General features: G+C 23.9%; 1 pseudogene; it reads left to right on the top strand.

The window, feature by feature from the left end:
• Positions 1-768: 768 nt before the first annotated feature.
• LOC114180555 (uncharacterized) lies at positions 769-1,800 on the top strand (annotated as a pseudogene).
• The last annotated feature ends 13,969 nt before the right edge of the window (positions 1,801-15,769 follow it).

Below are 15,769 nucleotides of genomic sequence, written 5' to 3'. Positions count from 1 at the left end.
TACTTGTTTTCTTGATGCTTGACGAATGAAGTTAGACCTTGTTCTTGTCTTTCTTTTGTCCTTTGGTTTGTTTGATGGATGAGTCGTTGAAGAATGTGCATAGTGGATTCATCTATCTTTGATATTTGAGTGGCATGCATTAATGGTTTGGAGTGCAGAGCCTTCCTTCGGAAGCATAAGATTTTAATATCATGTTGGGGGTTTTTTATAGGGTTTCACAACTATGGGGTAATGATTTGGTGCAGTCCTTAGGAAATACATGTATTAGATTTAAATTAAATAATAAAGAATATATTTTTAAAATAAAAATATCACTTTTAAAAAAATGTTTTAATTATTTTGACAAATATTCTAGTACATTTTTATTATAATAATTTGGAAAGACAAATTGAAAACACACGTATTTACGGCCAATTTCACTTCCTCGCACACTAATTTAGTGATTATGTGTGCGTGGTTTTGTTCGATTCACTTTATTTGATTTAAGAAGTGATAAACATCTTCAAAGTTTCAATCTTCAACTCTGGGTAAGGATTTGGTTATTGTAAAATAGATCGATCCCAAGTTTTGGTTATTGTTACTATTAGTGGAACTTCATAAACATAATTGTTGTTTCTGTTGTGTGGACAAATTTGAAGAATAATATTTTAGTTTTTGCACAAAAGAACTAATTTGTGATTGACAATTTCTCAATGGCTATGCAAGACTCTCTATTTTAAGGTTGTTCTTAAAAATATGTTATGTTATCTTTCAGATTAACTGACAAAGATGGAACTTGGGTCAAATTCTGATGATAGTAAATCAACATTTTGTCTGGTGGATGAGGATCATACATTTGCAAATTCTATTCGATACACCCTAAATCAGGAGTAGGTATTGTGAATATTCTTATGTGAGTTTAATTCAATATGTCTATCTTGATTTATTGAGGTTGTTAGTGTTGTTTTGCAGTCCTAGGGTGACATATTGTGGGTACAGTATTCCTCATCCCTCATTTAATCGAGTTAATATCAGACTCCAAACAACAGGTAATGCATGAAGTGTGTTGAATTTCTACAACAATCATGTATATGCTAAATTCTTTTCGCTACAACATACAAAATTCTTAGCCTCCAATACTTATTGTTTGCAGAGATATAATGATGACTCAATGGTAAAGTTTCAAATAGAGGATGAGAGAAATTGTGAATTCTCTCTGATATATATAGAATAATAATAAATACTTTCATTCGATTCGATAAGTTTACTTAATTCTCAAATTTTGATTTAATAAATCTTTTCATTAAATCAGTTTACCCGATTCTTGAGCTTGATAAAAAGATTCTTGATTTGAAAACACTAGGATGGGTAGATGAAGAATTTATTTCTAAGTTATGTTACTCTATTTTTTTTATTCGTTTCTAATAATTAATAATTTAGTGATGAATCACCAATTTTGAATCTTATCTTTCAAGTAAGATTATTTATCTTCTTTTGTCTCTCAAAAATGGAAATTTAGAAAACCATAGTATATAAAGAACAAACATATCTCATTTAATTTCTATGTATATCTACTACCACTAACAAATACTATAATAACTACCATTTGTCCTAGAAAAAAAATGCAATATAGTATGACATTGTAATCTTGTGTTGAATTTGGTTGTGTAGGGGATCCAGCAAAGGAGGTGTTTAAAGATGGATGCTTGGAACTGATGCTCATGTGCCGCCATGTTAGGAGCACTTTTGATGATGCTCTAATTGAATTTAAAAAGACCAAAACCAGCTGAACAAGATATTGATACCATTGAGAGTCTATAAACACTTTTATTTTTAGTTTCCATACTCATTTGGATTTTCATGCTTAACCTTAATATATAAGCATGGGTGAATGTTAGGTTACTAGGTTAAGGAAATAAAAATACTAAGGTCATTTAATGCTATTTTTTAAGAACTTAAAATATTTAATATAATAACCTTTTTAATGTCAGGAGGCTACTTTCTGCCAAGATCAATAAATATTTTTTCAATCACATATTTTCCTAGTTTTGTGTTTGTTTCTTAGGAAGAAAATCTCAATATAATATCTGACTCTTCTCTTGTTACAACACATTCTCACACTTATCAACACCACACCTATAAAACTTGTATCACTTTTTAACTCAATGCAATCCCTATTTTCAAAGATTTGATAAAAGAACAGAAATTTAAAAAAAAAATTCATACATTTTTATAAATCTTTATAAACAGACCATGAATTCAAAACCAAAATGGTAGTTTTGTAACGTTATTTATTTTTTAAAGCATATATATATATATATATATATATATATATATATTATTTATTATTCTGTTTTAACTTCTTTTAATTTTATTTAAAGTTTTTTTTTGAATTTTAGTTAATTTTTTTTAGTTTATTATTTTCTGTTTTCTTTATATTTTATCTTTTAATATATATTTTAAAAATGAAAGAAAATATTAATATTTCTTAATAAATATATATATATATATATATATATATATAGTTTTAATTTTATATAATGTATTAAAAAATAAATTAACTTAAAAAATAAAATAAATTAAAATAATAATTAAACTTTACATTACAATATATATATATATAATTGTTTTTTATTTTAATTATTTTTAATGCGTTGTATATAATGTATTAAAAATTAAATTAACTTGAAAAATTAAATAAATTTAAAATATAAATTTTAAAATTATTATAATAAAAATTTAATATTAGAGGAATACTATCATCACTATATTATTTACATTTATTTAAACAAATCAACCTTTTCAATTTAAAAGATTTATTTGAAATATTAAAACTATTACATTTAAGTAAATAAATTTTTTTAAAAATATATTAAACTAACTTATTTGAAAATTCAAATTTAATATATCTCGTATCTAATTCAAGTAAAAACTCAATAGTTGAAAGAAGGCTTAAATATCTTTTTGGTCCCAATTTTCGTGAGTTTTGCTTCGTTTGTTCCTTATTTTTTCGAAATATTTAAAATTATCCTATTTTTTATAATTTGTGGTCAATTTGGTCCTTTTTGAAGACGTCGTTTAAATGGTTAACAAAGATGAACCATAATTGTCACGTGTCACTATGTGGTTTTAATTTTTTTTTTAAATTTTTTTAATTTTAAAAATGTTGTCCATGTGTCAACTCAACATTGTGACACATGGTAGTATCTCGTGGCTTATATTCAATTTGGTTCCAATTTTCGTTAATTTTATTCAATTTAGTTCCAATTTTTGTTATTTTTGTTCAATTCAGTCTCCATTTTGTCTTTATCCAAAATGACCAAATTTATTTTTTATATAAATGTTATATTGAAAAAATTATTTTTATTAAAATTCAAATTTATTTTAAATATTTCTTTCATTATTTTTATACCAAACCTAACTATATTTTTGGAGGGAAATTATTATATATGTTTGATTTTTGGTACATGTAAAAAATAGGGATAAAGTTAGTTTAAAATTAGAAAAAAAATTCTTCATTGTTTTTAAAATTAGAAGGAAAATTCTTCATTATTTTTTAAATAATTCAGTACAACATTTATATAGAAATTAAATTTGGTCAATTTGGAGAGGAGCAAAATTGGGTTTGATTTGAACAAAATTAATGAAAATGGGGATTAAATTGAACAAAATTAAAGAAAATTGGAACTAAATTGAATATAAGCCACAAGATATTGTCATGTGTCACAATGGTGACTTGACACGTGGACAACATTTTTAAAATTAAAAAAAATTAAAAATTAAAAAAACCACGGAGTGACACATGGCAGTTATTAATCACCTTCCGTTAAAGATTTAAATGACGTCTGCAAAAAGGACCAAATTGACCACAAATTACAAAAATTAGGAACATGTTGAACATTTCAAAAAAATGAGAACTAAACGAAACAAAGCTCACGAAAATTGGGACTAACAAGGTATTTAAGCCTTGAAAGAAAAATTAAAAAACACACATAATTAATTATGGTCAAATAGTTTTATAATTTTTTATGAGCGACCCAATCATCTAAAATAAAACAAAAACCCAAAAAATTGAATTTGGTGAACCAAAACTTGTTTATTTAAATCCTAATTAACATAGTGAAATCTATTATTTTTCTCTATTACCTCGTTTCAAGAGCAGCACATGTTGTCTTTAGTTTTTATTTTGCCTTAGGTAGAGTGTTTCCCAATCTCACTTACTCTCTAAGGCAAAACTTATGTGATTATGTGTGTGCTTCTATTTTATTTGTAGTTTATTTGGTGTAAGAAGTAATTTCAAAGATTTCAACTTAAAGTTTTAATCTTCTATTGTAAACTTTTTTATTTACTTTGTAAGTAATTTTATAATAAAAAATTGGTTGAGTTTAAAAAAAATCAAATTAAAAAAAAAAGTTCGATTTACTAAAAAAATTGTCACATATAGAAAAAAATTGATAGACTAATTATTTTAAATTAAAAATTATTTAAAGGATAAAATTCAAAAATAAAAATGAACCTCACAAAGGAAATCTTTTATAGGTATAGATTATTATTATAATTATAAAATTAAATCAAATAATTTTTTTAACTTGTAAAATTTATTATCTATAATTAAAAAAAGCATTAAGTTTAAAAAACATTCAAATTTGAAAAATCGATCAAATTTAAAGAAAACATATTAAAGTAAAGTGTTATAGTTTATTTTATTTTAAGTATATTTAAAAGAAAATAAAATATTTATAATTTAAAATAAAAATATTTATTTTCAAATAAATATAATAACTAATTTTATTCGAAAGAAAAGAGCTAACAATTAAAGAAAGAGGAGGCAAGTGAGAGAATGGGAAGACAACGACTTAAAACATTTTTCTTGGTTTTGTTGTTGAAAGGTATGTACGTGTTAACTTACTATTAATATGAGTGGAAATAATAAAGAGGGAAGAAGGAGTGATAGTAAACTTTTTGCCCTAAGTGGAGTTTTATTAATTTGCACTTTAGTATGCTATATGTAGATAGTTGTCATCGTGAATTTGTAGTTGATGATATGGAGAATATTGTAGAATATAATATACATGGCTTAATTTAGAGTTTTATTATTTTCACACATAAATTTTGACATTCACTTTATATCTAATATTTTATTTTATAATTTTTTTTACAAATACAAAAATTTAGAAAAATATTTTCATCTTAATTTATCAATTAGATAATATAAAATAATATATGTGGGTTTAATTTGTAACTAACAATGTTAGTCACAAAAGTTTATCTTAAATCTTAAATCTTGAATTCATTTAGTGTGGTTTACCATGATATTATAATCTTAGTTATTACAATAAAATTTAAATGTTAAAGTTATTATAATGAAAACTTAATATGGTACTAATAGAGTAGTACTATTATCACTTTAAACAAATCAACCTCTTAAGCTTTTAAATTTAAAAGACATATTTAAAATACTAAAACTAATACATTTAAGTAAATAAATCTTTAAAAAAATTTAAGCTAACTTATTTAGAAAATAGGCCAAATTCAAATTTAATATATGTTAGATCATAATTCAAATACAAATTCAATAGCCTAATACACTTTTATTGCAATAATTTTTAAAGATAAATTCAAAAACATACATAATTAATTATGGTCAAATCCAAAAATCCAAAAATTGAATTTGGAGAACAAAAATATGTTTATTAAAAGCTTCCACTGTATCATAATAAATCTTAATTAAGAAAGTAAAATTCTTTATCTTAATCTATTACTTCAATAAATTGTGTGTTTCAAGTGTAACATGTAACATAAAAAAAATTATAATAAAATTCAATGCAACAATTCTATTAACAATTTATTATATTATAAATATTATTAAATTATTATTATTAGAAATAATAATGTATCATGAAATGAATTGTGAACACATAACTCTTATAAATATATAGGAAATCAAAACTAATTAACTAATAATAATATAATAATACTATAAAATTATATATTGGCTTAACAATATATATACATATACGTGTACAGAACAAAATATATAAAAGTATATAAGGAAGACATTTAAATTGATTGGACTAATATTCAAAAGCAAATAGATAAACATAAAATTAAGTAATAAATATATAATAATTTTAGAAAAACTATTAATATATAAAAAATGAGAAAATGAAAAGATAATGTAATATTTAGTGGGATTCTATCCTTTCATTGTAAAAAGAAAAATCTATGAACTAGAAATTCTTATCAAATTGAAACAACAAAATTAAAGGAAATTGAATTCAATTTAAACTAATGTAATGATTACATATGATAGTATAAATAGGATGAGGTAAATGAAATGAGGAGGAGAAGAGAGACAATAAGAACAAACAAATAGAAACAGAAGTAGAGTAGTGCAGTGTGAGAAGAAAGAGGAAAAATAAATTTATATATCATCAAAGTCTCAATACAACCTTGGTATAAGGGGAGAAAACATTTATTACCTTATTCTTATACTTTTTTTATCTTTTCATCTATTCATAATTACTTTATTTTTATATTTACCTTAAGTGAGGTGTCCCTAACTTATTTTTAACTTGTATTTTACTTCACATCATTATTTATTTATTTATATTCATATTCAGTTATGCACTGATCCTAATTATTTAATTTGTATTTACTTTCATTTATTTATATTTATCTCTAGTCACGTATTGGTCCTCTTTATTTATTTTTACTTATGCACTAATCTTATTTATTTATTTATACAATTATATGGTTTAATATCAAAATAAAAATTATGATAAATAAATATTTGATTATTATAGTTTGAGGTATGACCTTGGGAATTTAAATGAGTAGTTAGTACTCAAAATGAGATGTTCTTGAGTTACTTTGTTAACCATGTTAAGACTCATTTATTCTTGAGTTACTCAGATCTAGAAATTCCATTCAGAATCCATTTATTTAAATCGCCTCTTAATTTATATGAAGAATAAAAGGTGATTACCAGTAATACGCAAAGTTTTATTTTGTTTTAACATTTTTTTTCCTTTTATTTAAGGTTTACTTTTTGTTAAATTTTAATTATTTTTTCTTTAGTTTATATTTTTTGTTTTATTTATTTTTTATCTATTAATAATTTTTTTAAAAATTCAATATATATATATATATTATATTTTCTTTTTACTTTTTATTTAATTTAAAGTGTAATCATTTTTAATTTAATTATTTTTAATACATTATATAAAAAATAAATTAAGGTATATATTTGCATATATATATGCTAATATTTTATTTTATTTTTGAAATATATATAAAAATTATTAAAAATTGTAAATAAATAATTTGAAAACTATTAATATTCAAAAATAAAAGATAAATAAAATACAAACAAATCAGCTAAAGATAAAATTAAAAAAAAAATTTTAAATAAAATTAAAAAAATCTAAAACAGAATAATTTATATATTTATTTTAAAGGTTAATTATTTTTTAGCTTGACTTAATTTTGAAGCATATATATATATATATATATATATATATATATTATTTTTTAATCTGTGATAACGATTTTTAATTTTATTTAAAGTTTAATTTTTTAAATTTTAATTATTTTTTCTTCAGTTTATTATTACGTTTTATCTTTTAATATATATTTTAAAAATAAATAAAATATGAATATTTCTTAATATATATTTATTATTAATATTTTATTATATTTTTAAATATATTAAGAAATACTAAAATTTGAAAAAACTATAATTTTTTTAAAAATTTAATCTTATAAAATAAATAAAAAAATAAAAAGGTAAAGTTAAAATAAAAAAATCTTTAAATAAAATAAAATAAAATCTAAAACATATTAAGTATTTTGTATTTAATTTAAAGTTTAATTATATTTTTAATTTAATTTATGTATTAACTTTATTTATTTTTTAAAGCATATGTATAATTAATATCTATATGTATACATTTCATTTTTTGATTCTGTTTTAAAAGTTTTTAAATTAATTTAAAGTTTAATTTTTTGAATTTTAATTATTTTTTCTTTAGTTTATTAATTTTTTATCTTTTAATATATATTTAAAAATAAAATAAAATATTAATATATATATATATATATATATATATATATCTTTAATTTTATTTTTGTACAATGTTTTGAAAAATAAATGAAATTAAGAATTAAATTAAAAAAAAATTAGACCTTAAATTAACAAAAGAAATATATATATATATATATATATATATATATAGATTTTTTTACTATTTTATTTAATTTAAATTTAATCTTATTTAATATATATATATATATATATATATATATATATATATAAAGAAATATTAAAAGTTGTAAAATATATAAATATGTAAAATATTAATAGTAAAAAATAAAAAAAAATATTTTATTATATTTTTAAATATATTAAGACATACTAAAATTTGAAAAAACTATAAATTTTTTAAAAATTTAATCTTATAAAATAAATAAAAAATAAAAAGGTAAAGTTAAAAGAAAAAAATCTTTAAATAAAATAAAATCAAATCTAAAACATATTAAGTATTTTGTATTTAATTTAATGTTTAATTATATTTTTAATTTAATTTATGTATTAACTTTATTTATTTTTTAAAGCATATGTATAATTAATATCTATATGTATACATTTCATTTTTTGATTCTGTTTTAAAAGTTTTTAAATTAATTTAAATATTAATTTTTTGAATTTTAATTATTTTTTCTTTAGTTTATTAATTTTTTATCTTTTAATATATATTTAAAAATGAAATAAAATAAAATAAAATATTAATATATATATATATATATATATATATATATATATATATATCTTTAATTTTATTTTTTACAATGTTTTGAAAAATAAATGGAATTAAGAATTAAATTAAAAAAAAATTAGACCTTAAATTAACAAAAGAAATATATATATATATATATATATATATATATATATATATATATATATATATATAGATATTTTTACTATTTTATTTAATTTAAATTTAATCTTATTTAATATATATATATATATATATATATATATATAAAGAAATATTAAAAGTTGTAAAATATATAAATATGTAAAATATTAATAGTAAAAAATAAAAATAAAAATAAAACATAAAATATAAAGTTAATGATAAACTTTAAAAGATTTAATTTTAAATAAAATTATTTATATTTTTTACTTAATTTAAAGTTTATTTGTTTTTTAATTTAATTTAATTTTTGAAGCATATATATAATTATTTTATATATATATATATATAATTCTTTTTATTCTGTTTTAACTTTTAAATTTTATTTAAAGTTTAATTTTTTAAAATTTAATTATTTTTCTTTAGTTTATCATTTTTTGTTTTATTTATTTGTTATCTTTTAATATATATTTTAAAATTGAAATAAGATAATAATATTTCTGAATATTGTAAGGCCCATTAAAATCTTGTTTATGTAATTTTGCCGTAAAGTGAAGGGCTGCCTCTTGTAATTGGGCCTAGAGCTGGCCCAAGAGATAAAACTAAACCCTAAGCTGCCCTAACGCTCCCACTCCTTCATTCTCACAGATTCAGCCGTCATCTCTTTTCCCCTCTCACATAAAGCTCTTCTAGGGTTAGGTTCCTGCCATCTTCAAGCTAACTCGAAGCTGCTTCCTACTCCATGTAAGTACTATTGCTAGCCCATACTCGTCTCCATTGTTCTTTTTCGTTTTTTTTCCAGTTAGGGTTTCCAAGTAACCCATCTCGTGCTTCTGTTTCTCTATCCTTTCAGCTCCCCCGTTCGTTCCTTGAGTTGTTGTGTTCTCACGCTTGGCTGCCAAAGTCCTCTTATTCCCTTTCCAGGTAAGGGAAGCTAGAACCCTCCTAAATGTCTGAGATGTTTGTGGTTGTTGGTGTTGGTCTTGCGTTTGATTGCATTTTGAGCACTGTTATGGATGTATAAAATGATTGGATCATTGTTTGGTGTGCTATGTTGTCCGCTGCAGGAGAAAACAGTGGCGAGGACCGTTAAACTCGCTTAAGCGGGCACGTCTCGCCTAGGCAAGGTTAACAGGGGCTCGCCTAGGTTTTTTTGCCACGAAGGGTTGCCCAGGCGACCCATTGTGTTTTTTTGAGCGAGCGAGCATTTTGCCCAGGCAAGAGGGGTCTCGCCTAAGTGAGATCCCGCGTGTGTTTCTGCTCCCTTTTTCGAGCCCTCGCCTAGGCGAAGTGGAGTTCGCCTGGGCGAGAACGTCTCTCCTGAGCGAGACCCTCCAGCCTGAGCGAGGTGTTGGGCGAGGCCGTGCGATGTGTGATTGTTTTCTTGGCTTTGTATGGATAATGCTTGCTTGGTTTTAAGTACTGTGCTAAAAGTTTGAGATGAATGAGTATGATTGAGTGATGCAAGTCATGAATTATGAATAACGGGTTGATATGAGTTTAACATGAGATTGTAATGAAATGGTTGGTATTAAAGAGGCATGATAACGAGATGATTTGGAAATCCTTGGTGCATGGAACATGAAAGGCGTTGGATTTAAAGGTTGGTACGATTAACGTATGCATGCATGGTAAACAGTATTTGGCTGCGTGATTATGTTTGGTCTGTGTCAGTGCTTAATTCCTTGGAGTCTCTAGGTGAGACTATCAGGGTCACGCTTCAGTGGTCGGGACGTAATTCCATGGCCCCTGTTAGTGGGTGTCCATGGTGGTGCCCCATCTGTATAACTAGGTAAGGATTCAAGGTAAGGTTGCATCCTGACGCTCTAAGGAGTCAGTTAGTCTCACTTAGAGTGGACTGACTCCTGTGTGATAGTAGTAGGAGGCCCGAAATTCATTAAGGGTTAACCTTGTGGTGAGGGAAAATTGATTCATTATAACACTTGTAACACATAGCTCGGGGGTGAGCAGAGGTATCAACCACAAGTGCAAGCATCCGCTGAATCCGACCAAGTTATATGTATCCGGATGAGTCGAGTCGAGTCATAGTGTATTGATTGGAAAGTCATAACATGCTTGGATGTTGTATGGATATTGAATGGTGAAAATATATATTTGATTGTATGATAAAAATGTTGTTGGCTCTAGCTTACCCTGTTGTTGTGTGTTGTCTTGTATGTGGTTCTTCTTTCTTGCGATGATCATCAATTCGATTGATGGGAGAAGATGGGCGAGGTTCTCGTGGTCAACAAGGAAACGAAGATTCCGTTGCTTAGCCATCGGGGCTGGAATTTTTATTTTCTTCATGGTTTTCGTTAGGGCTATGGCCTATGTATTTTTTTACGCCTTGCTACTCTATTCTCTTTTGCTAGACTTGTATCTGGTTTTCCGTTGGCATCGTGGTGTGTCCAGGTTGTAGGGATTGTGTTAAGGACCCCAGGACTACGCTATAATACTATTTTGTGTGATGTTTTCCTTTAATTTCGCGTAATAATTAAATGGGACGTTACAAATATATATTTTAAAAATAAAATAAAATAGTAATGTAAATATATATATATATATATATATATATATATATATATAATTGTTTTTATAATGTATTAAAATATAAACAAAATTAAGTTATACATTAACTTAAAAAATAATTAAACACTAAATTTAAATTTAAATATATATAGATATAGACATAGATATATATTTTGTTGAGGTATGGAAGTTCATAACTTTTTTACCATGATAATTGAAAATATTCTTCATTGGAAGTTTACATCTAAAAAAACTTTTCACTGAAGAATATTTTTGTAATTTAAACGAAGAATATAAAAAAAACTTTTCAGGTGAGATGTGTGTGATTCTGGTTAAATGGGCAATGGGTTTTTTGTAATTTAAAAAAAAAATTGAGGTGTAGGAAAAAACCCCTTATTCACGTCATTTATTTACTTACGCAATCTATGTAAAGAAAAGGAGGCAACTACACAAAAATATTTTAATTAAATTTATCATCATATAAAATAATATATGTGGGTTTAATTTGTAACTTACAAAAGTTCATCTTAAATATCATCTTGAATTTATTTATTATAGTTTACCATATGATTTCAGTTACAACAAAAAAAAAAACATAAATTTTAAAATTGTTACACTAAAAAATTAATATCGTAGTAATTGAGTAATACTATTATCACTTTATTAATTGCATTTATTTAAACAAATCAACCTTTTACCTTAAAAGATTTATTAGAAATATTAAAACTAATACATTTAAGTAAACATATCGTTAAAAAATATTAAGTTAATCTATCTGACAAATAGGCCAAATTAAAACTTAATATATGCCAGATCATATTTCATATCAAAACTTAATAGCCTAATATATGTTTATTGTAATAATTTTGAAACACGAATTCAAAAACACACTTCATGGTCAAATGTTTTTATAAATTTTTTATGAGTAATCCAATTATCTAAGATAAAACAAAAATCCAAAATTTGGATTTAGTGAACCAAATCATGTTTATTTAAAGCTTTTACCCTATCACAATAAACCATGTTAAGTAAATGAAATTCATTATTTTTCTATATCACTTCAGTATGTTCCTTTCCAGTATAGCACATGTTGTCTTCAGTTTTTATTTTGCATAGGTAGAGTTTTTCCCCAATTTCACTCCATCTCTAAAGCAAAACGCAAAAGTTATGTGATTATATTTAGCATGTAAAATTGGATAATAAAAAGGAACAATACCTTCTAGAGATATGAGATAATAAAGTGGTTATTTTATATTATATATATATATATATATATATATTTAACTGATCCATTTTAAAATTGAAGTTATATTCTCATGATTCAATATTCAATTGTGAGAGACTAGAATTTTTTAACTAAGATGAATTTTCTTGGAAATAAAACTAATAATATGAAAAAAAAAATAGTTTATGATATTGAATTAATTGAGTGATTTGTGGTGTATTATATGCGAAGTTGGTACGTATGAACAACTATATTTAATTTTTATTTAATTTTTAATTTTAAAATATAATGGGAGATAAAATATAAGATATGAATATGAGATATTTATAACAATTAATGAATTAATAGAATTGTCTAAAATTAATGAGGCATAAGGTTGAGTAGAAATAAAATTGATTTAAAAATTAAAAGGAAATACATGTATTAGATTTAAATTAAATAATAAAGAATATATTTTTAAAATAAAAATATCACTTTTTTAAAAAATGTTTTAATTATTTTGACAAAAACTCTAAACACATTAAAATAAAATGTTATAGTTTATTTCATTTTAAGTATATTTAATAAAAAATAAAATATTTATAATTTAAAATAAAAATATTCATTTTCAAATAAATATAATAACTAATTTTATTCTAAATCTATTTTTTCTTATCTCAACCTCACAAAATTCATTCTCATTTGTTTTTTTCTCACCCACACACAATATCCACTAGACCTCAACTTCACTTACCTATGTCACTCTTCAACTTTTATTCAATTTATTTAATTTTTTCACTAAATCTATATAAAGTAAAGAACTAACAATTAAACAAAAAGGAGGCATTTTCTTGCTTTTGTTATTGAAAGATATGTGTAAGATCCGAACAAATTTAGAATAAATAGAAATCATTGGAAGGAATTAATGACTTTGATTAAGATTGTTAATTTATTTAATATACTGAATTATGAAATATTGGGATAATTATTTAAGTGATTGAAGTTGTTGTTTTATTTATTTTAATTATTTTATTTAGTTATATTATCCGGAAGATATGCGTTTATATATTAATAGTTGTCAACACCCAATTTCGTCCAGGTGAATAATTTTATTTAAAAAAAATATAAAAAAATAAATAAAATAAAGTTTTTTAGTTAATGGAAAATAAAAAAAAATGTGAAACAAAATTTTCTTCAAAGATTTTCAAACTTTAATTTTAGAAAAAAAAAAGAAAAAAAAAAGAGTGATGAAAAAAAGAAGAAGGAAGAGCCTAATTTGTTATCACACCCCTCTTGATGAGCCCAACAACTCAACACTCAACATATCTTCTACCTTTGTTCTGCTAGAGAAATTAGTGATATGATTCTAATAATTAAAAGCAATATCTCTTCATATAATTAGAATCAATATTACTAATTAATTGGGATTGATTTGTGTGCTCTGATTTGTTAACGTTAGAATCAATAGTACTGATCTTGATTGATTTTGTGCTCTGATTTGCTATGATTTGATCTCTATAATGTGCTACTATCATGATCAATTCCACCCTTATATTGTTCATTAAAATTAAGACTGAGATTGCATTGATATTGCAAGGTGTGAGTATAAATACGCACTATGTCAAGATTACCAATAAACAAAAAATTCTCTACACTTCTCTAATTCTTTCCCATCACCACTCCCACATACACACCTCCTTTTTATCTCTCTTTCAAAAAAAAAAAACATATTGAAGGAGGTAGAAAAAAAAATATTCTCTACTCTTCCTCTCTCTTTCTCATTACCACCCACACACCTCTTTTATTATCTCAATTGAAAAAAATAGAAAAGGAGAAAAGAAAAAAAGAGAGAAGGTAGCTATAATATACAAAATGAGAGGGTGAGATTGATACAAGAGGAATTGAAAAGTGTATAAGGTATGTCATTGTCGTTATCTTTTTTTTATTCATTCCCTTTTTCTTATATTATCTTTCAACATTGAACATGTTTTTGTTTTATACCTAAACTTCGATCTTTTTTGTTTAAGGGATATTATTTTCTACTATTCATAAACATTTTATTCTAAAAATCATAAAAAATAGTTTTTCTTCATTTCTTTTAGTGTCGGTCTGGCCGCTCGCATTGCGTGACACCAATTTTCTAATTTATTTTTCTAGAAAATATATCAAAAATAATATAAAAAATTAAAGATAAAAAAATAGTTTTCTTTGTTTAATTTTAGTATCTGTCCAGCCGCTCGCGTCGCGTGACACTCATTTTCAAATAATTAAAAATACTAAAAAACATAAAAAAGTTTTCAAAATTATAAAAAATAAAAAAATCAAATTAACAATTTCTAAAAGATTATAAAGAACTACGTAACCCTCATTCTCCATTGTAAATGGAGATAAGTAGGAGCAAGGATTAATCCTTGTCGGGCCTAACAAATATTTTTTTTCTTTTGTACATCATTTTATATTATTTTTTGGGAAAAATAATTATTTTGAAAAAACCATATCTTTTTGTATATTTAATTAAAGGTACCGTCTTAGGACGGACGTTGTGGGGTGCTAATACCTTCGTCATGCGTAACCGACTTTCGGACCCAAAATCTGGTTTTTTAGCAGACCTAGTCTTATCATTTTTATTTTTTCGTAGTTTTCCAGAATAAACTATGGTGGCGACTGCAAACTCTTTATTTTTTCAAATTTTAATTTTTGGTTTGTCGTCCCGTCACAATTTCGGTTGCGACAATAGTGTGCATGGTATAATGATTAAACATTTAGTTGAGTGGATAATGTGTATGGTTAGCATTGGAAAGGGTTATAGGTTTGATTCTTGGATGACCAAATATATGTTATTTACTTTTTAAAATTTTTCTTCCTCATTTAAGTTGTGGGACCCACTTATTTTTAATTAGTTTTCTCTCTCCATTTTTATGTTGGGTCACGTATTTTTTTTTTCTTTTTTTTTCTCTCTTTCGTTACCCACACTTTGTAGTGGTTTTTAAACATGTTGTTGCCACATTATAGATAGAGAATAAACACAACCAAATATTATATATTCTAAAAATGCATGTATAAAAACTAAATAAAATGTTGTAGGGGTTTTTAAAATCTACAAAATTTAAAACAAACAAGGAGACTTGAAGGACTGTGA

This window comes from Vigna unguiculata, chromosome 4, assembly GCF_037176805.1.
Source record: "Vigna unguiculata cultivar grain cowpea cultivar isolate G323 ecotype 2 chromosome 4, ASM3717680v1, whole genome shotgun sequence".
Lineage (NCBI taxonomy): Eukaryota > Viridiplantae > Streptophyta > Magnoliopsida > Fabales > Fabaceae > Vigna > Vigna unguiculata.
The sequence above is the reverse complement of the archived record's forward strand: the minus strand, read 5'-3'. Positions and strand labels throughout refer to the sequence as shown.